Source organism: Lemur catta, chromosome 8, assembly GCF_020740605.2.
Source record: "Lemur catta isolate mLemCat1 chromosome 8, mLemCat1.pri, whole genome shotgun sequence".
NCBI classification, from domain to species: domain Eukaryota; kingdom Metazoa; phylum Chordata; class Mammalia; order Primates; family Lemuridae; genus Lemur; species Lemur catta.
The window spans coordinates 39,559,349-39,581,747 of NC_059135.1; the positions used below are offsets into that span (position 1 = coordinate 39,559,349).

The following is a 22,399-nucleotide window of genomic DNA, read 5'->3' on the forward strand; positions in this document are numbered from 1 at the left end:
CAAACCTGCTTTGACCGCAAACCCCACGCTTTGCAGAGTTAGGCCAGGGACTCTGCCCTTCCTAACTAGTTTGCACCACGAGTATACACAGCAAAAATGCTTGAAGTTCTTAAACACTTAAAGGATACATCCATGTTGTACTTTTCTATCCAAAAACACTCAAGAATATTTTTCAAGCTTGTTTCTTCTCCTTGAAACAACATTTTTAAAGACCATTTTCTCACTCTGTAAACACTGAACATCACTACTTCAAAACATGGCCATTATTCAGTTACACTTCGCCACACGTTCCATGTGATGCCTGCATCTGCCCAGCACGGTTCCTAGCAATAGTAAAAGTCCCAAGAGAACTACAAAAGAACCATTATGTTCATTGTGTTCTACAATGGATTAGTCAATGCAAAATTCATGCTTGAAGGGACCTTAGTGATAACTTCGTTTGACTCCTTCTCGTTACAGATGAGGCTGCTGAAGCCCAGAGTCCGACTGAAAAAATAAACATGAAAAAGACTGGAACCTAAAAAGCTCACAATCTGTACACTAACATATGAGACTTCGCTCTTTGAAGGCACAGCATAGTAAGGAATAAACCTAGATCGCAGAGGAATTGAGAAACATAAGATATAAAAAATCTAGCTCAGAATCTTTTAGATTTTAAATGAATCAAGCATTGTTATTTTTTACTACGCTTAAATTAGCTAAGGTAATTGTTACATACAAACATAGTAGCCCAGAAATGTAATTTTTCTTCATGCTATTGTGATTAATGGAATTGGAGTGGGTATGTTCTGACAGTCACAGAATGTGAGTATACTTACATTGATTTGTCCAACAAGTATCAATTTTTAATGTATACAAATTGATTAAACTTAGATAAAACAAATATTAAGCTCTCCATATTTCAGGCATACCATGCTGAATAATTATGCTCAAAGGCAAGGCTCCACCATTAGGCCTGATTCTTCACTTACGTCACTGGCTTGCCCTCTCCCCTCCCCAACTTTAAGGCTCCACCATCCTTAGGAGACCTCTGAGAGATCCGTGTCAGTCCTTGATGTGCTCTAGGCAGGGGAATCACTTAGAAATTTGAGGGGGTTTGCTTCCCAATTACCAGGACAGAAGGAAAGAAAAAGCAGGTGAGAAATCAGCCTCTGGCCTCCACCAGAATAACAACGCTCGTACACACGTGCATTACTTTCTTTCACTCTGTTCGAGAACACGCCCAGTGTTCTGGGTAGCCTTTGGTCTGGAACAAAGCAGGCAGTGGGGGATCTTGGCACACACACTACGCCAAGCTGCTCCTGCCAGGCCCAGGCTGGACCCTTCCTCCACCACCCTGGGTCTGGCCAAGCCGGCCGGGAAGGCCCTGGTCAGGTCTGGCAGGGTGGCTGAGGGAGGGTGTCCTGGGCCGCCGCCACCTGCCATGATGGGTGCAGGCTGCAAAGAGTGGAGACCGACTGCCACCCTTCTGGGCCGGCCCTCTCCCCTCTCTGCAGGGCCTCCCCCGGGACCAGGAGAGTCTGAGCCAGTCCTCGCTGGCTGGGCCACAAGAAGAGCCTTGGTCTCTCTCCTCAGGACTGCAGGACGTGCTCTGGTTGAGATGGTGCCATGGTAAGGCCTGGAGGGAAGATGCCTTGAGGAAATGGGGCACCCTCTGCTGCTGGGTTCCAAAAGGCTGGCTTTCCTCACAGCCACCCAGCCTACGGCTGGGAGTCAGGGCCAGCATGTCTGCCTTCCTGCCGTCCTCTCACCTGGGCTCGAACGTGGATGCAGAGGTGGGAACCCAGAGCTGCTCACACTGGTGGTGCCAGAGACCTGCAGCAGGATGTTGAAAGAGCGCTGAATATGGCTTTTCAAAAGCAAGAGGAGGAAGCGCCCCAGAGATGGCCCGAGGTGAATGTTAGGGTGCGGGTGCCTGAACTATAACAAGTGTTCAGTGGGTTTTCTTTTTGCCAGAAGGTTATAGAAAGTAAAAATAATAAAAATAGTAATGACAAAATACTGGAATTTGAACATAAACTGTCTCACCCCATAGCCCATGTTCTTGACAGGAAAGAAGTATTAAGCTGGATTGAGGATTGTATGCCAAATAATAAACTTGCAATTAATAGAATTAAATCTAGACACCCCCATACCTTTTGCCTTGTAAAGAATTCCCATTTCTACCCTGAGGCCCATAAAACTTCTGCTTCCACTCATGACAGATCGGAGAGAGGTAGACAGCAAGCTCCCTTCACTGGTCTCCCTACTTAAACAACAAGCACCTTTAACTTCCATTTTGCTTCAGGCAGACCGGTCAGAGCTTGCACCCCTGGGAGAAGCAAAGGAGGTTATGCCAGCGAGGCAGAAGGAACCTCCTCTCTGAAAGAGCTCTAAGTAGTGAAATGATGTGACCCTGTCAGAAGGGATCTGGGCCCTGGGACTCATTTGTCTGCCACTGGGACTCTTACTAGCATATCAGAGAGTCAAATGTCTCCATTTGTTTTCCAGTTATGAAGTGGTGAGGACTGGATAGGTAGATGGAATGATTTGTGTGTGTTCACTCACATGGAGGCTACGCCGTACTGTATGCTACAGAGAGGTATGAAAATGACAGAAAAGACTTAGAATAGAAAATGATGCTTACTACCCACCCACTCCCAGCCCCAGTAAATACCTCAGGTTGTGAAAAAGAAGCCAAAGCCAATTGGGCAGGTAGAGGAAAATTTGAATGCTAACAAGATAAACTTCCTGAGGAGACAGAAAAAAATACCACCGTGGGTTATGAACCCTGATAGAATAGCAGCACGTAAGTATGGCCTATGAGAACCCTCGTTTTGAGATTTACCTCCTCATTTCCCATATAATAGTCCACTGGTCTAAGGAAAAAGAAAACTTATCAGTTATTGGAAAACATGGCTATTTGCTACATAGATGTCTCACTGATCCAAGTTTTGAGTGCTATTTTTTTTTAATGTTCAAACTAAAAAGGTCTCTCCAAAACAGTGAACTTAATCTTGTATGTGCAACGGTTTTATTTGGATTTGGCTGGGAGACCTAGATATCTTCTCTGAGTAGGTGACAGACACATTTTCATGTCAGGCCTGACACTAGGGTTTTAGGATGCAAAACTTTAAAAATCAGAAGCAGAAATGGTGTATGTGTATTGATTCTTTAACACTTCCTGTAGCCCAAGACACCTAAAATGTTTCTTGATGAAGAACTAGCTGTGGATATGAAAATGGTGTCTTATTATCCTTTGCTCCTGAGACGTCCCTTTTGTACCACTCCCAGTTGCTCGTATGCCATAGCAAGCTTCAAAACCTTGTTGCGAACCTTAACCACATTGTGTGGAAGGCCTCTTCTTGTTTAACACCTTCCCAGAACCAAAGATTCAGATTACCTAACCAGCCAAACAGGTGAAAATGTAAATTTACCAGGACAGTTTCTGGTTTTGTCCATTTTGTTCTGCTATAACAGAATATCTAAGACTGGGTAATTTATAAAGAACAGAAGTTTATTTTCTGGAGCCTGAAGAGTGCAAGATCAAGGCATCAGCAGGTTCAGCTGTCTGCTAAGGGTTGCATCCTCTGCAGGGGAGGGAGGCCGTGTGCTCGCATGGCAGAAGAGTGGAAGACGGCAACTAGCTGGATGCTGCATGAAGCCTCTTTTAAAAGGGCATTAATCCCATTAGTGAGGGTGCAGCCCTAATGGCCTAATCACCTCTTAAAGGCCCCACCTCTTAATGCTATCACATTGGCAACACCTGAATTTTAAAGGGTACATTCAAACCATACCAGTTTTCCATTATAATATTTTAAAGTATATCATGCTATGTTTAACAGTTCTTATGCTCAAACTAAATTTTCCAAACTGTACTTAAGGCCATTCTAGTCTTATTTATTATGTCACTGAAATGAGAAATCATTGATAGTGTCTTCCTTATGTGGAAGACAAGAATCAAATCACCCCTCAAACCTTGTTCCTGAGGAAAAACATTTCTTTAATTTTTTCTCACAGAATTTCTTTTACTCTCATTTATCAGGCTTCTCTAGACCCATTCTGGTTCTCCAAATGTAATTAAATGTCTCATGACCCAAACTAGGGAAAAGTTCCAAATAAGAGTTTAACTAATGCAGAACATTAGAGTGTTTTGGAACAATATCCCCTGACCACATATTATACAATCCAATCTGTTCATTAGATTAACAACTACATAAGTTGTCAACTATACCATCAGTCTGTTCTCATTTGTTTCATTTTTTCCTTGTAGTTCTTCAGTGTGCATTTTTGTGTTAAGTTTTGGTCTTGAAATTTACTGTTGTGCATTTATCAGTAAATAAGCCTCATCATTTCTATGCAAGATCTGTCAAAAGATCTGTATTTTACACTAAAATACATTTTGTAGTCTTTAAGTCACCATTAATAGACACTGTAAATTTAACAATCTTCAAAGAGGTAAAAATGCCTGGAAATAAATGAGTGTCTTATTTTTTTGTTATTTCTGTTGTCTGTTACGGTCACCTGTATTTATTCCCTCACCCCCACATTCTGAGCATCTTGAGGATAGGAACTAGGTACTTTGTGTATTTTATGACTCATTTCTAGTACCTGGCATATGGAAGGCTTGAAATGTTTGTTCAATTGAACATTATTTCTCTGTTTTGGTGCTTTATATAATTTCATCTCAGTTTAAACAGAGAAAAACATTACTGCTTAGGCCCATGAGGTCCAAGCTTCTATAAATCTTCATCTACATTTATTTTGATGACCATTTTTGGCATTAAAATGGGGCCAACTTTTTTTTGCATATAATGTGAATATAAAACATTATGAAAAATCAGATAAATACTGCAATAACCATTGTTCCAAAATTTACTATTTCAAATGTCATATTGTATTGAATGTTTTGTTTTTTACTTGGGGCATATGTGCCTTTCGATATGACTCACTTTCCATTGTCTCATTGCCCTGGTTGTTAAAAACAATCTGTCTCAATTTGATGAAAATAGTTCAGCTTCCCCCTGGATTTACGAATTTTCACATTTTTATGAGTTCATAATTTTAAATTAAAGCTAAATATTTGACTAATACAGCTATATAACTAAAGACATTAGGATGTTTATTCTAGAGAAGTTAAGAGGAATTAGAACAGATATCTGAGAGGTATTCATACAGACGAGGGACTATACCTAATCTGCATTGCTCTGATGGGGAGTACAGTACTAGAACCAGTGGGAAGAAGTCATGGCAGGAAGTTTTGGATTTAATTAAGCGAGTACTGTCTATTGGTTATAACTTACAACAGGATGGCCTGGTTGGTAAAATAGTGAACTTCCTCTTCAACCATAAGTTAGATGATCTGAGCATTATAATAAAGCTTTATAAAAAGAATAGTAAAATGCTTCCAAAGGCAAGGATCTGTAATCTTAGGAGTTGTTTTGCAGTAGGAATTCACGTGCACTTGCCTTCGGACTACATTCATCCCAGCACTGTGGGCATCATCTTGATGTCTTACTGTGTGTGCCCTCTACAAGGACAGAGTCCTGCCGTGGTCCTTGGCTGAGGAGGCAGTTTTCAATCTTTTTAGAATTTTTCCTTAGAAAGCAAATCAACTGCCAAATGTTGAGTAAGTTGGTACTCAAAGGAGAATTCTGGCTAATTCAACATAAAACACTGTCTATCCGTGTAGGAATTTTTATGGCTTGTGATATTTCACTTAACTGTTAACTTGATCTGATGCAGTGGAGAGCTACTCTAACTTAGAGATAATAATAAGTACTATTTATTGAGCATCTACCTACTGTGTGCTGGTAACCATAATAACCCTTGACATGCTATCTCATTTAATCTTCACAATAGCACTATGAGATATGTATAATTTGTTTTAAATATGAGGAAATGGAAAAGATAAGGTAACTGTTAATATGTGGTACAGCTTGAATTTGAACCAGGTCTGAGTCCAATGCCAGTGATCTTTCTATTATTCCACGTTGCTTTCCAAACTCTCAGCTGTCCTCACAATGGCTTGTTAAGTCTGGCCCTAGTTCTAGGCAGCACTCATCCTATCCAAATCCTAATCCCTTAATTCTCACAGGCAGTATTGAAATTTGGAAAGATGACGAGTTATTTCCAAAACTGGTGACCCTCTGATGGTAGAATATTTGGCTTGAACAGGGTGATAAAGTATTCTGAACAATGATATTTTCTATGGCTTCTATATTTCTGAGCAAGGACATCACACAGGCAATCCCTGCATAGGGTCAGCCTCAGAGATAAGGTAATTATACAGCTATAAGCAAACTAACCAATAAATGCATAATAGTGGGAGAGGACAGAATATACTATAAAATGCAAATGATAAGAGGTCAATGAGAAGTGGGTGAATTTTGATCAGGGCCATGAGACAATCATAGCATTTCAATTGTTGAAAGAAGGGAATGAGTGTCTATAGCCTATGCTAAAGAACAGGGGTGGCGATGAGCATGGAACACATAGAACACATGTGAATGGAAAGAAAATGAATCTATGAGAGTATAAGCTAGCAAGGCACAGTGCCAAGCTAGGGTGATTTGTTAAGAGAAGTAACAGATACCCACTGAAAGTTCTTAAATTATAAAAATGAGGTAACAAAAATTGTTCTTGAATAGATTTAGGACTCATCTGGAAACTGAGCACATGGGTAGAGATTACTGGCACAAACCAATTGTGCTGCAGAAATATAAATGAAAAAATATAATAACTTGTCCTATTACAAAGCCTGAAAAAATAAAAAAGAATTCAAAGATGTTGTTTTTCCCAGCAACTTATTTTTCCCCCATAAACTTAGTCTACCTGTGGTTATTCTTGCCACGAACTACCAAGATCTGAAGTTCTTAACACGTAATGGAACCACTGTCCATTGAGTTTAAGTATTTCAAGTAATAGGAAATTTTTTCTGGCCCCCCCCTAAAAGAAGTATCTATCAATTATATATTTATAGAGGGAAGTTGAAGAAAAATGGAATCACCTCAGTTTGCTCAGTAAAGTAAGGCAAGGTTGTTAGCTGAGTCTGAGGGAACTAAGAATTTAAGAGAAAGGCATATTTTTAGAACTTTTAAAATGTTTACAATGAATATTGACCATATTTGTAATCAGAAAAAATACAAAGTAATTTTCATTTTAAAAAGTTGTATATAAAGGTATTGGAATCTCTCTAAGAAAGCATGATTATTTTAAGGGTTTCTTGGATGGGAATTAGCTACCAGTGCAGTTTTACCACTTCTTTTGGCCTCATTTTCAGGCAGGCCTTCCTGGACCATCAGTAAAATAAACAGTGTGAGAAGTTTACTGTTTTTACCATTTTTCTATTTTATTTGCATTTTGTAATAAAGAATGGAATTATTGGTGCAAGAGGCAATTTATGGATAATCTATGCTCCAAATAAAAGTAGGTAAGTTGCTTGAAATCCTGTGACTGGCTTCCCAGAGGTCCTCCTGAGAACTAGAATGTACTTCCAGCTTTGAACTAAATGACCATCTCAATTTAAAAGGACTAGCCTCCAATTAAAGACAGTTACTGGGAACCTCCAGTGTTGGGACCTTGGACCTCTTCTCCATCCTGTAAATCACAGAGAGTGTTAATTGGTCACTGTGCTCTCAGTGAAACTGAGAAGGTCAGGCCCTGATCTTCCGCATCTGTTAGAGTGCCTCACGCTCCTAGTGAGACAGTCCCGCACGTTCAAACCACCTCACCAGCCTGAGCTGCAGGAGACAGACGACAATGCAGGAATGCTGTATTTTTCATGTATTAGGTGGTATCCAAACTTGCTGAACTTTCAATAATTCTAATTGTTCATCTGTAAATTATTTGGGGTTTTCTATGTAGACAGTCATGTCCAGTCTGAATAAATTTTTTTTCTTTCTAATCCTTATAACATTTATTTTTCTTGTCTTTTTTGTTGGCTATGACTGAATAGTTGTAACAATAGCAGCATTCTTTTAGTTCCTGGTTTTAAAGGGAATGTTTCTGTGTTTTGTAATGTTTGCTGAAGGATTTGGCAGTTAAAAAAAATCAGATTAAGGAAGCTCCATTCTATTTCCAGTTTCCTAAGAGATTTTTTTCATGAATGGGTGATGCATTTTTTTTAAAATGCTTTTTCCATCTTTTGAGATGATCAAATGGTTTCTGTACTTTGATCTGTTAATGTGATAACTTATATAAATAGATTTTTGAATGCTAAATCGCTTTTTTTTCATTTCTAGAATAAACTAAACTTGACTGTAATTTTTTTAATACATTGCAAGATTTGGTTTGCATATATATTTTCTTGCTATTTTTGCATTATGTTCATGAATGACGCTGGCCTAGAATTTTAATTTTCTCCTGTATTGGTATTAATGTTATAATAGCTTTATAAAATGAACTGGAAAGCTTTCCATTTATTTTAGTCTTTGGAGCAGGTTATATAAGATAGGAACAATATGTTTCACAAAAGTTTACCAGATCTCAGCAAAAAAAAAAGGGGGGGGGTCTGGTAGATCTAAAAAGAAATCTTTCACATATTCAAGTTTCATACTTCTTGAGTCAGTTTTGGAAATTTGTATTTTTCCACAAGATTTCCCATGCTTCCTAAGTTTTAAAATCTAACAGCATTAAGTTGTTCATTTTATTCTCTCATATTTTAAATAACTGGTCCCGTGTGAGGGTGGAGAACCTACAGCCTCAAGACCACATGTGGCCGTCCGGATCCCCAAGTGTGGCCCTTTTTAATAAAAGGATTTTTTCTGTAAAATTTAAATTCAGTCCAAAGGCCACACTCGGGGATCCAGAAGGCCATATGTGGCCTTGAGGCCGGCCATAGGTTCACTACCTCTCAGAAGATATTACTTCATTCCTTTAATTTCTTTGTATGTAATCTTTTCTCTCTAGATGCTTTAGTATTCTTCCTTATATTTGGTTCTCTAAAGTTTTACATGTAGTTATGGATTGCATGTAGCTATTTGAGGACTCCGAAAAGCAAATCCACAAGCTAGACTGGGGAATAAATCCAGAATTTGAAGTACCATTCTGCTACCAATTCTGCTAGAACTAGAAGTCCCCATTTGTTCTTTGGCACACTCTAGTCTGGCTTCTAACCCCACCACTCTAAGATGCCTGTTCTCATCAAAGTCACCAATGTTTTCTGTACTGTCAAATTCAATGGACATTTCTTAGTTCATATTTTACTTTTTAGTGTATTCATAAGAGCTACCCAGTACCTTCTTCCTGAAACACTTTCTACTTTTAGCTTATATGACACTGTATTCTGGTTTTCTTCTTATGACTGTAGCTTCTCCTACTCTTCTGTGCAATCCCTAAATAGTGTCATCCTCCAGGGCCTGGGATATGTTTTCTTCTCTTCCTTTTCTACAATATTTCTTCAGGTGAGCTTATCCATTTGTATTGCTTTAATATCATCTTTCTGCCAGTAACTCCCAAATTTAAATCTCTTGCCTTAACCCTTCTTGGATGCCTGACAGACATCTCACACTTAACATGTAAAAACAGGACCCTTGATACTCAACTCTCCAAATGTGCTCCTTCTTTGGTCTTCTCCAACTCAGTAAATGATAACTAATAGCTCAGATCAGAAACTTGGGGGGGGCATTTTTGGTTTCTTGCATTTATATTTCTATTCCACCCATTATATATAGTGCACTAGCTGTTACCTGGACTACCTCTCCAGTCTCATCCCGCTGATTCCTAACCACTTGCGTCTTCACTGCAAGGCCTTCATACTTTCCTCTGTTTTTCCTAGTTTTTCATTGTTATCTCCTTCACATCTTTCATATCTCAGTTCAAATTTCACCTTCTTACAAGAGACTTTCCTGATTACCTAAAGTAACCTTCTCCCCATAATCAGCTACTCTTTTACACATCACACTGCTTATTTCTTTCATAGCCTTTATCACAATTTGAAATTACATTATTTGTTTATATTTTGACTTCCTTCTCTAGAATGTGAGACCCACGAAAAGAATAACCTTATACAGTGTTTAAACACTATACTACCAGTGCCTCAAATAATAGTACCTGGCATACAGCTGGCACTAAAAATACTTCTTGAAAAAATGAATAACAAGATACTTCCACTTCCAATTATAGCAGACTAGTTTGTATTACACCAACTCTCCCACTGAGAACAACTATAAAATTTAGATAGAATGTAAAAAAAAAAAAAAAATCAGAGTGAAGGTATCCAAGACCTATCAAGGGAGCCAAGACTGAAGGAGCCGACCTAAGTGGAAATGCTGTGAAATGAGTGTGTTATCTTGTGCAGCATATTCACTTGAGACCTTTGTCAATTTACAAGCAACAGCCAAAAGACTGAGAAGCTGAACAGGGCTTTCAGCCATCTCACAGAGTTTGGGAGAAAAAAAAATTGGTTCAGAACCCAACAAAGTAGAAGAGCTGAAACAAACACCCTTGGCTTTCAGCAGGAACTGCTGAAGAGATACACTCCAAAAATTACCCAAATAAACTAGAAAGAAATCAACTCACAAAGATTGAAACCCAGTCTGATTAGTTCGATCTCATTATGGCAATCTTTCTCCACCTAATAGGCTGCAAAAGCAGAGTCTCAAATTATTGTTCTAATTTTCGATTCATGATGTCTGGCATTCAATTAAAAATTACCACATACATTCTGAAGACAAAAGACCAAATACTAAGAGAAAAATGGAGGGAGATCCAGATACTGGAGTTTCAGATACAAACTCTAAAATAAGGTTTTTATTTTATCTTTTTTAATTTTTTATTTTTTTTGAGACAGAGTCTCACTGTGTTGCCCAGGCTAGAGTGAGTGCTGTGGTGTCAGCCTAGCTCACACCAACCTCAAACTCCTGGGCTTAAGCGATCCTCCTGCCTCAGCCTCCCGAGTAGCTGGGACTACAGGCATGCGCCACCATGCCCAGCTAATTTTTTCTATGTATATATTTTAGTTGGCCAGATAATTTGTTTCTATTTTTAGTAGAGATGGGGTCTCACTCTTGCTCAGGCTGGTCTCAAACTCCTGACCTCGAGCGATCCACCCGCCTCGGCCTCCCAGAGTGCTAGGATTACAGGCGTGAGCCACCACGCCCGGCCTAAAATAAGGTTTTTAAATGTTCAAAACACAGACGCAGTCATACAGACTCTGTTTTTTTAAAAAAAAGTCAAATAGAAAATTGAGAACCCAAATGTGCAATAACTAAATGGATAACTCAAACAGATAAGTTGGATGCAGACTAGATATAATTAATAAGAGGAATAGTGAAGAGGAAGACTGGACGACAGAAAATATCCAGACTAAGTCATGAACCTTTAAAAACATGGAAAATAATTTAACAATGTAAAAGAAATGTGGCACAAGGTGAAAATTTCTATCATGTGTGGAGTCCCAGAAAAAGAGAGGGAAAATAGGGGATAAGTGATATTTGAATAGATAACGGCCAAAAGTTATCCAAAACTAATGAACGGTGTCAAGCCACGGATTCAAAAGACACTATGATACTCAAGCAGGATAAATTCAAATAAAATGACATCTTAGCAGATCATGGTCAAATTGCTGAAAACAAATAGAAAATCTCAGAGCAGCAGAGTAAAAAGGGACCTATCTCATCCACAGTGGAGAAGCAATGGGAGGGTCAGCTGCCTTCCAACAGAACTGATGAAAACTAAAAGACAAAGAATGACAATATTGAAGGACTAAAAAAACCCTGCCAACATTAGTATTTTTTTAATGACTCTGCTAGGTAAATATTTCTTAAACAGAACACAAAAATTATATTTATAAAGAAAATATTGATAAATAGTATTAAGTTAAAATTAAGAACTTTTTACTAAATGATACCATAAAGAGTGGAAATGCAAACCATATCACAGGAAAAGGTATTTGCAATGAAGATATTTTGCACGGGACTCATGTATTAATTAAAAAGAACCCCTACAGGAAAAGAACAAATGCCCCCAATTTTTTTAGCAAAAGAGAATATCTAAATGGCTAATAGATACATGAAAATGTGCTCAACCTTATTATTCACTTCAGAAGTGCAAATTAGGACCAACATAAGAAATGATGCCACTATATAGTCACCAAAATGGCTAAAACACCAAGGAGGAGTAACGAGTAACTGGAATTCTCTTATACTGCAATGGGAGAAAAACTTGGGGAAACCACTTTGGAAAATGTTTGCTATTATCACCTAAAGCTAAACATGTATCTGTGATATGACTTGGAAATTATAATTCCTAGATATATACCCAACACAAATGCATGCATGTGGGCACCAGGAGACAAGAATATTCATAGCATCAGTATTTAATAATAGCTCCCAAACTGAAAATGCTCATGAGCATTAGAACCACTCCTGGCAAATATTGTACATTCAATGGATGTAAGTTTTATTAATATTCTTTTTAGCCTGTGGAAGTCTCTCAATATTTTGTAGATTCCAAAAATCTGCCCCGCTGAGAACCAATAACATTTTCCCTGAAAGATCTGATTAAATATAATTGAAAATGACTCAAAATAATTCTTACCTCAAGCATTTTAAAAAATTTATGGTAGGTTTAATAACTGAAAAAAATTATTTACTTTCAAGCACCAATATTCTAAATAAATTAGATTCAACTTTATTTTTAAGGGGCATACTCTTATTATACCATCATAAAGCCTCTTTTTCCTAATGCATTGCAGAACTAAGTTTTTCAAATAGGTATCTTGCAAGAAGACAAAACATTTTTTTAAATTTATTTCACTATGAATCACCAGTTAACCTATTCTGTCTCACAGATGAAAGTAACAACCTGAAGTTACCAGATTCATAAACTATCACCACCATTCTCATTCAGCAGTTGGGACCCAACTGTATGGTTTCTGTATAGAACTTGGCGCCTTGCTTTTCACAGCTTTTCATGCTCCTTTTCTAAATGATGGCTGAAAAAAGATTTAATAGATGCCATCTCAATCCTAAAAATCACTGGTTTTAAAAATTATACATATACACTACAACCACACAAGAATATGGAACTTAGTATAATGTTATTGGTTAAAATGCATGCATATTCTTTCTCAAAAATGGGGAAACAAATCATTCAGCTAGTGGCAAAGGACCTGATCTAACTGATTTAGATTTTTCCCCTATTCTCCCACTCTGTTTTATATATATATGTCCGGAACAATAAATACTTAATTGTAATGAATTGTTTGTATTTGTGGATCCTCACTCAAACAGCAGAAATGATGTCTTTCATTTAAGCATTCCCAACTCCGAGTTGAGTGCCTGTTACTCAGGGGGAACTCAAGATATGTCTGTTAAGCAGATGAAAACTAAAGGAAGCTGTAAATACATTAGGGAGAACTGTGAATTCCAGGCTAAGATCTCAGATTTGTAAATCACTGGGCAAGACTCAGTTTTATAGGACTTGCTATCTCCTCGATGACCTAATAAGAATCTAATTTCTAAAACTGTAGAATCAAGAAATACATCAGTTGTATGGTGATTACCTCAAAATAATCCAATAATCTGGTGAGGTCAGCCCTGAAGCAGCTTTACTCATATTTATACTAATGCATTCTGCTTGCTTTTTAATAGTATTCGCTTGTTTAAGAACTTCCATTCTTTTATTTCAGGTGGAATATGAAGAATAGATTTACTCTTAGACATCTAGACAAATATGTAATTACTCAAAGTTATAAATTTACCCTCATTTTTTTCCAGGCAAGAAATAGCCTCATTAAAATATCTCCTAAAAAATTCCTTCCATATGCCGAATGTCTTAAATAAGAAAACTCCAAAGGAATCTTCTGATATGTCTATCAGAACTTAAGTTTGAATAGTTATTATTGATAAACCTTAAAACAAGGCTCTTAAATAGGCAACTTAGTTATTTTCCTGGCATTTTGTTAAGTAAACATGGAAATATTATCATTTCAGTTTTACTGATGAGAAAACAAAAGGTATAAATCCTCAATTGCCTTATCTCAATAGTCATAAATGTACTAGTAGAGATTACAGGAGAACTTGTTTCTTTCAGATATCGCTTTTGTGGCTCTAGGAGCAATTCTTTTTTCTTTTTCAAAGCTTCTTTTCACAGAGTTTTAAGTTTCTCTTTTGTATGTATTCCACATTTAGGGCTTGTTTTCCTTCAAAAGATTTTCAATCCATTTTTTCCTAACTAACTTCTATTGCCTAGAGCGGTTAGAGAGAAGAATAGTCTGCTTAAACAGAAAGTTATAAAACCAATATGTGCATAAGCAATTTTTGAAAAGTTATTGTATTAGAATAAAAAATTACTCATATTACTACTCATATTTACAAAGATAATAACTTCTCTATTTCCTATAACCTATCCTAATTAATCTTGCTTATGAACCCTCTACTCCACTAGATAGAAGGCATAGAGAAGGTGAGGGTGGGATTTGGGGAAGTAAACATGTTTGCTTGATCCAGAGGTATTCTCTGGATTTAAGTCTTATGTCATCTGCACCAGAAAGGACCATCTTAGGTCACAATGAGTTTCGGGAAACTTGATAAATAGGGCTGTCATTTATAAACCAGGTGAGATGTCTACTAAAAATAAAGACCTTCGTTTTGGGATAATTGATCTGAAGCCATTTTCTTTTTTCTGGCAGTGATTAGAGAATAGAACCAATAGTCTTCTAAGGTCACTCCTGTTTCCAGAAAATAAACCCCTAACATCCAAAAATAGATCTTTTCTTTTTGGTGGCTGAGAGGAAAAAAAAAAAAAAAACCTGTTTATTCAAAATAAGTCCAGAACACATTCCTATTTTAATGAACTGGCAAATATTTTCTTATCCAACAAGAGAATAGTTCACTGCTCAGTCCCTGCTTATGCATAAGCATCGGCCATAGGGAGATCTCTACTGAGCTGCTGCATTTTATCTCATGACTGATTCCTGCCCTGGGAGTCAAAGGCTGCTGAAAGGTCAATAAAAATAATCTTTTATATTGAGTTTAACAGATCTCTTTACAAGATGACATGACAATAGTAAAAAGTGGAATGGTCATGCCTAGCTAGAGCCCACTGGCTACTTGTTTCAAATGCAAGCCTGAGAAGCCCGGATATGTTGTTTATGGAAAATAAATCTGGTATGATTTCAGATGCCTATTAAACAGGCTACTTAAATAGAGTAAAGAAATGCCTTTTAAGGACTGTTATAAACTACCTTCTGGGTTCAAACTTATCAGACCATCCATGCAGGGTTGTTAAGGGAAATAAAGTGACAAGTTAATATGTTACTATAGTAGGTGTTATTGATCATTTCCAGAGGCAACGATTTCCCAGTGTAAGGTCTTCCTTCAAGCACCAGCACCAAAACCTCACTGAAATTAGTGGAAGCCTTTTCTTCACCATGTATATTTTTGAGAAAAAAGTTAAATTTAAAGTCTAAAAATCAATTGAGAGAACTGAATTGAAGCCCTGGTTTTGTCCGTAAATAACTGGTAAATTTTTTAAAATGTTTAAGTCTCTTAGAGACTATTTTCTCATCTATAAATCAAGGATTTTCTAATGAATCATCTGAGGCCAACTATAAAGTTACATTTTAGCATTCTTCATCTATCAGTATTTTATTAACTTTATGTTTTATTTAAGACTTTAAGTGATTGACCAGAAGCTAAATTAACCCGATAGCAGTCCATAAAATGACTATAGCATTAACCTATTCTGAGACCATCAAATATGTAGTTGTTTGCAAAGCAACTTAATTTAAGAAACAGAAAACAAAAAGATCAAAATAACCTGAAATTGAAGGTCACATCAAAACTAGATCCATGTAAAGCTTAACTGGTTCTTGATTATCCCTTTTAAAAAGTTCAAAATTATATCTTCAAAACTGGAGCCAGGAGCAGCCGTGCACCTGTAGTCAGGAGCAGGAGGATCACTTGAGCCCCGATGTTCAAGGCTAGCCTGAGTAACATAGCCAGATCCCTCTCTCAAAAAATTTTTTTAAAACATATGAATCTTCCCTGGCAGTGTAATTGTCTGGATCTAAAGAAATGTCTTAACTCAAAACTAAAACATTGAAAGAAAGTGTTTGATAACGTTTTATTTGCAATGAAATTCTAAACTCATAAAATTACTTCTAGTTTGGCATTGGCAAATTCTACTTCATAACAACTTAATGTTTTCAGATACAAAGGCAGCAGTTTCAAAAGTCAAAGAACAGAAATTTAGAAGGGGCCAACAATGGCTCTTAAGAATGAATTGCTGCAACTACAATCTTTTCACATACTTTCTTCATTGACTTTCTTGATATTTTCCTCTCCCATGTATGCCAAAAGTCTGGTTTTGTGAGTCACTGACTTCAGCTTTTTTCCTAAAGTGATCTCTCCATCTGAGATACTGAATGTTACTGGCAAGCTCTGTTACTTACATCATGTTGGCTAGAAGAATGTGGTTACAAAGCAGTCATCAGCCAAGGACCTTAGAGACAAGAGAACTTGGAACACAGAGCTTCATAAAACAAAGAGAGCTCAAAGAAATGAGTCCCAGTCACAGCCAAATATGACAGAACCACGACACTCTAGCCTCTCTACTTCATTAATTGAAATAGGGCATGGCCTGAATTCCGTGAAGAAAACCAAAGATCCCCAGTTATTGAATCTAAACAGTACAGCTCATAATCAGAGAGTGGATATCTTATACTCACAAAAATGCCATTGTTAATAGTGATTTACGCAGAAAGGGAGAATACCACAGCTCAGCACACGAGTACCCATCAACCCAGAAGTCCCATGAACCTCCTACTCCTAGGAGATCTTGCCCTTAGGTCCCTCCACTGTCACCAGCCCATGTACACAAATACCTGAGACAGCTTTGACTGCCTGAGACCCTTAGGCAGTTACAGCACCAGTATAATTTGTGCCAAATTGGGTGGAGGCCAATCACTGCTGATCATAACTTCCATTTATGGGGAGAAAGGTAAATGCTCAATTCCAGCTCAGACCCCCGCCGCCTCCAGTTCCCCATGCCCTTCTCTGTTTCCTCAGCCTTGGGGAGCCCCCTGTTATCCTGCACTGCAGCCCCTTCCACTGCAGCCTTTGAATCCTAATCCAGTTCTAGTATTTTTTTTCCTTTCCTTTTCTTTTTTTTCTTTTCAACAGTTATACAGACAGCAAAATCCTAATCCAATTCTAATCAACCTCCTACATCCTCATCTTGTGCTGGAAGTCTCTCCACCTCCAGGCCCTAAGGGGAGCCTGGCCCTCCCATGAGGACAGCCCTCCCTGCAGGACAGCAACAGTGGATTCTCCTGCCCACCCCGCTCTCCAAGTGTGGGCGTTTCCCCTGCTCCTGAGACGCCCTGCCTTGTGATCATCTCGCTCTGCCTCATTACTCTTCTATCTGCCTCTTAACTTCGGGACCTGAGTCTGCTCTTCCTCTCCACCCTCGTGTCTGCATAAGGCCAAGATGATGGAATCCATGGAGATCAGAACCAAAAAAGATGGCAAACTTCTTTAATGGTAATACAATACGGTGAATCCCCTCAGGAATTTATAATTTAACCAATAACATTAAAAGTAACATGATTACAGATTGTGTACAGTAAACTTCATTTAAATATATAAATATGTATATAGGATCGTAAAGACAAATCTGACTGCTTCCTGTTCAATAGGTGAAATATACTGTCTAATTTACTTCAGATTTAATGTCAGAAATAGTATGTCACCATTTTAAAAATGAAACTGCTTGTTTGAAGGTTCTGCATATACTAAAATGTATATTAAATTTTACTTCTGCTAAAAATCCTCGCTTTCATGACCTGATGTTTAGAGTCTTACATTTTAAGTCTTATATGTAATCACTATACCTTCGCTTATTAGCATGAGTTTTTTTAAAGTTCTAGAGACATAGGAGACATAGTCTTGAGGTGAATTTATAGAATTATTATCATTATGATATCCTTTGTTAATGTAAATTTTTCCCACAGTGAATATAGTTTCCTCTTCCTCAATCATGTATGGTCATTTTAAAAAATAATACAATTAAAAAATTAAAAACCAAGGTAAAAATAAAAATCATAGAATCCACCCCTTCCCTCAGGTAATCATGAAAGGTGACCATTCTTTTCATACATGGCTATATGAGATTATATCCTATATAAATTTTTTTTACCATGAACAATAAATTTAGTTTTCCCATTAAGTACCAATGTTAAAAACCTCATGTGTAACCTCCTATAATTTTATTGAATACAAACATATTCTAGATATATAGCATGCTGTGATATGTGTGTGTATGTGTATGTGTGTATACATAGTTTAGGGAGTCATCTGTTTTATAATATGTGATCTTATATACTTCTCTGTATTAAGATTTTCATACCGAACAGAATATTATACAAATCTCTCCAATTCAACTGGCATAAAGGGAAAATATGGTGATTCTGTAGCCCTATGTGGCCTTGGGTAAGTTTTTAAAAACTCTCCATGCTTCAGTTTCCTTCCCTGTAAAATTGTTACCACCTACCTCATAAAGTTGTTGTGAGGATCAAAAGTGGGCTGACCTCAGGGAAAGTGCTTAGTAAGAACCTAATTGATTTATTTTAATGGCTGCATGATACTAATGACATGAGTGTGCTACAATAGAGCATATTGAGCAATTTGTCTAGTGTGAGACAATAACTCTGTTTCCAGTCTTCCATTAGTACAAACACTGGTGCAATAAACATAATTGTGTGTATACTTTACCTAGTCATGATTTTATTTCCATAGGATAGATTCCTAAGAATGGGATAGGGAAATGTATTTTTAATTTCAATGGATAATTCTAGATTACATTTTAAAAAGGCTGAACCAACATTTTCACATACATGAGGTTACCGTTTCCTTAAATCTCTTCAGCTGCAGCAATTTTCACTTTTAATTGTTGCTAATTTAATTGCTATGAAATGATACATCATTTTTATTTTATTTGCATGTCTCTAACTCCCAGCAAGATTGAGTATGATTTCATGTTTTTTAGTCATTTCAATTTGCTTTTCTGCAAATCTCATTTGTGCATTGTTTCTTTTGGGTTATTTATGTTTCATCCATTTACAAGAACTTTTGTATAGTTCAGATCTTCTCTGTTATGTGTTTCAAATAAATAATGTCCCCTAATTTATCATTTCCTTTTTTAAAGTTTTTATTGAAGCTTAACATTCATTTCCTTTAATTTACATTAAATCCTTTGCCACACAGGTTTTTAAGTTATGTGTGTCTTTTACTTTATAGCTTCTTGGTCTTGTCTTGGTTAATCCTGTCTTGCAGGACATTTGTGTGTACATAAAACCTATTATTTCTTTTTTCTTTTCTTTAATCAATCTGGAACTTCTCTTGGTATACTTTTTTCCAGATTAATAGGGTGTTGGATCAGCCCCATTTTTAAAATAACCTATTTTCCCCTTTTAACTGAAATATCAGTTTTTGTTATATATCAAATGCCCACATGTACAGAAGTCCACATGTACTCTATTTCTGAGTTTTCTATTCTGACTTGCCTTTTTTAAGCCAAAACCAAAGCCAATAAGGAGGTCATGATATGCTTCAGTCTGGTAAAGGAAGTCACTCCTCATTAGTTTTCTTTTTCATATTATTCCATATAACTTCTAAGATCACTTTTTCCAATTCTCCCTAAACCCTATTCATATTTAAGTTAGAAAAGTATTACATGTACTTAATTTTGGGAGAATTCATGTTTTTATGATAGCAAATATACCTAAAATAGATATCATTTAATGTCCTCATGTAATGTTTTATTATTTTTTTCAGATGGTCCTTTTAAATTGTATTTTTTTTATAGGTTGTTGTTAGTACAGAAAAAAGTAATTTATTTTTATCTATCCACCTTAGATAAATTTCAATGTTAGTATTCCAATGACCATTCTAAACGTCCTCACTGTTCAAGCTGCCCTCATTCTTGACAGACATCCTTACTTCCTACTTCACGAAAAAAAAAATTGAGGTTATCGGCTTTCCAGACTCCTGTCTACACAATAACCTATGTTCATACCTATTCTTAATACCTTTTCCTCCAATCTTAGAAGATAGAATTTGCTCCTTCCTGTTCAAGCCCAGGTTCTGTTGGCCCCAGTCCTTTCAGGACCTTGCCCCCTCCCTATTCTGATCTGTTTGTTAATTATATTCTATTAATTATGTCTTCTGCATCTACCATCTCTGTATCTTATTTCCTTTCTTCAGTCTGTACTCCATGCTCTGTTAAATTCTTCTTTCTTCTTGTGGAGAGGCTCCTTTAATGACATCTTGACCAGATTCTATAACCATTCAGCCATTTTCAACCGTCAGAAATATTCTGATTGTTAGTTCTTCTACCCTTCTTTGATTTAGGCTAAACCTATGGGTCTATCACCTTAGAGTGAGAAGGAAGAGCAAGGGTCTGGCTCCCAGATACCTCCTCACCTTCTCTTTAGCTTTTCTGTAACTGGGGCGAAAGTGGGGGAAAGGAAGAGAGAAAATATCTCTTTCCTTGACTAGGAAAAGTTGCAGTCCTCTGTGTTGGCTGTCCTTGCTTCTGTGGCTAGCGCTGAATGGCCATCAATGTACTCTGAAGAGCACAGGTTCAAATGCTGGCTTTCCCTTTCAGTGCATGTATAGTTCTTAAGTAAGCCTTGGCTAAGTGGTGGTTATGTCTGCCCACTGCACATTTCACTCAGGTGGGAGAGCTGCCTACAGGCATAGATCCTCTTCTACACTCCCCAGGTAGCTCTTATGCAGGCAGTCTACCTCATAGCCTGGAGTAGACACCATTCCCTACCCAAATGGCCAGAGTATTTGTAACTTCTCTCTAAGAATGGAGTTTATTTCTACCGCTGGAATCTAGACTCGGTCAGGTAACTTGCTTTGGCCAGTGAAACATAAGATGTGACCTTTGGGGTTTGTGTGCATGACACAAGTCATATAATACTTACATCATAAAACAAAACTGAGCCCTGTGCTATATACAAGAGACACTCTTAAGACAATGAAATTCAGTAAGATAAAAATAGAAGTATGAGCAAATATGAAGTAAAAGAAACCATGAGCAGTGATCTTGATACCAGTGCATATAGAAATCAAACACCAAATCAATTTATAAAAGACTGTTTTTAATGCTAAGTGTGAGAATTCACAAGGAAGATAAGTTACGAATATCTGTGCACCAAGTAACATAGGAATAACTTTCATGAAGTAAAAACTGTAGAATATACAAGGAGAAACAGAAACATTAAAAATAGGACACATTATTTTTTAATCCAAATGGTAAAAAAAATCAAGAAATGAAGAGATGCAAATAATCACAGAAACAAAGGGGATTATGAAGCTACTTTGTACAATTCTATGCAAATAAATTTGAAAATTGGAGAATGAAATGGATAATTTCCCAGGAAAATTGAGTCAACCAAAATTCATCCCATAACAGACTTAAACCTTAGGTGTGAAACTATTAGAATTCTAGAAAAAAACGTGGGAAAGACCCTCGTAGACATTGGCCTAGGCAAAGAATTTATGAAAAAGACCCCAAAGGCAGTCACAGAAACAACAAAAATAAATAAATGAGACCTGATTAAATTAAAACGCTCCTGCACAGCCAAAGAAACAGTCACGAGAGCAAAGAGACAACCTACAGAATGGGAAAAAATTTTTGCATGCTACACATCTGATAAAGGACTGATAACAAGAATCTATTTAGAACTCAGGAAAATCAGCAAGAAAAAAAATCAAACAACCCTATCAAAAAGTGGGCAAAGGTCATGAATAGAAATTTTTCAAAAGAAGATAGAAGAATGGCCAACAAACGTATGAAAAAATGCTCAACATCTCTAATCATCAGGGAAATGCAAATCAAAACCACAATGAGATATCACTTAACTCCAGTGAGAATGGCCTTTATCAAAAAGTCCCAAAACAATAAGTGCTGGCATGGATACTGAGAGACAGGAACATTCATACACTGCTGGTGGGACTGGAAACTAGTGCAACCTCTCTGGAAAACAATATGGAGATACCTTAAACAGATACAAGTAGACCTACCATTTGATCCAGCAATCCCATCATTGGGCATCTACCCAAAAGAACAAAAGACATTCTATAAAAAAGACATCTGCACCCGAATGTTTATAGCAGCACAATTCACAATTGCAAAGATGTGGAAACAACCCAAATGCCCATCAATACATGAGTGGATTAGTAAAATGTGGTATATGTATACCATTGAGTATTACTCAGCTATAAGAAATAACGGTGATATAGAATCTCTTATGTTCTCCTAGAGACAGTTGGAACCCATTCTACTAAGTGAAGTATCCCAAGAATGGAAAAATAAACACCACATGTACTCACCAGTAAATTGGTTTCCCTGATCATCACCTAAGTGCACATTTGGGAATAACACCAATTGGGGGTTGGACAGA

The 22,399-nt window shown here is 37.1% G+C and overlaps 1 protein-coding gene across 1 annotated transcript in view; it reads left to right on the forward strand.

Moving 5' to 3' along the window:
* Nucleotides 1-824, forward strand: part of HIBCH (3-hydroxyisobutyryl-CoA hydrolase) — a 92,988-nt gene extending 92,164 nt beyond the window's left edge. The window contains exon 15 of the mRNA XM_045559577.1: nucleotides 460-824. The gene's annotated coding sequence lies outside the window, so the exon portion shown is untranslated. The remainder of the gene's footprint in view (nucleotides 1-459) is intronic.
* The last annotated feature ends 21,575 nt before the right edge of the window (nucleotides 825-22,399 follow it).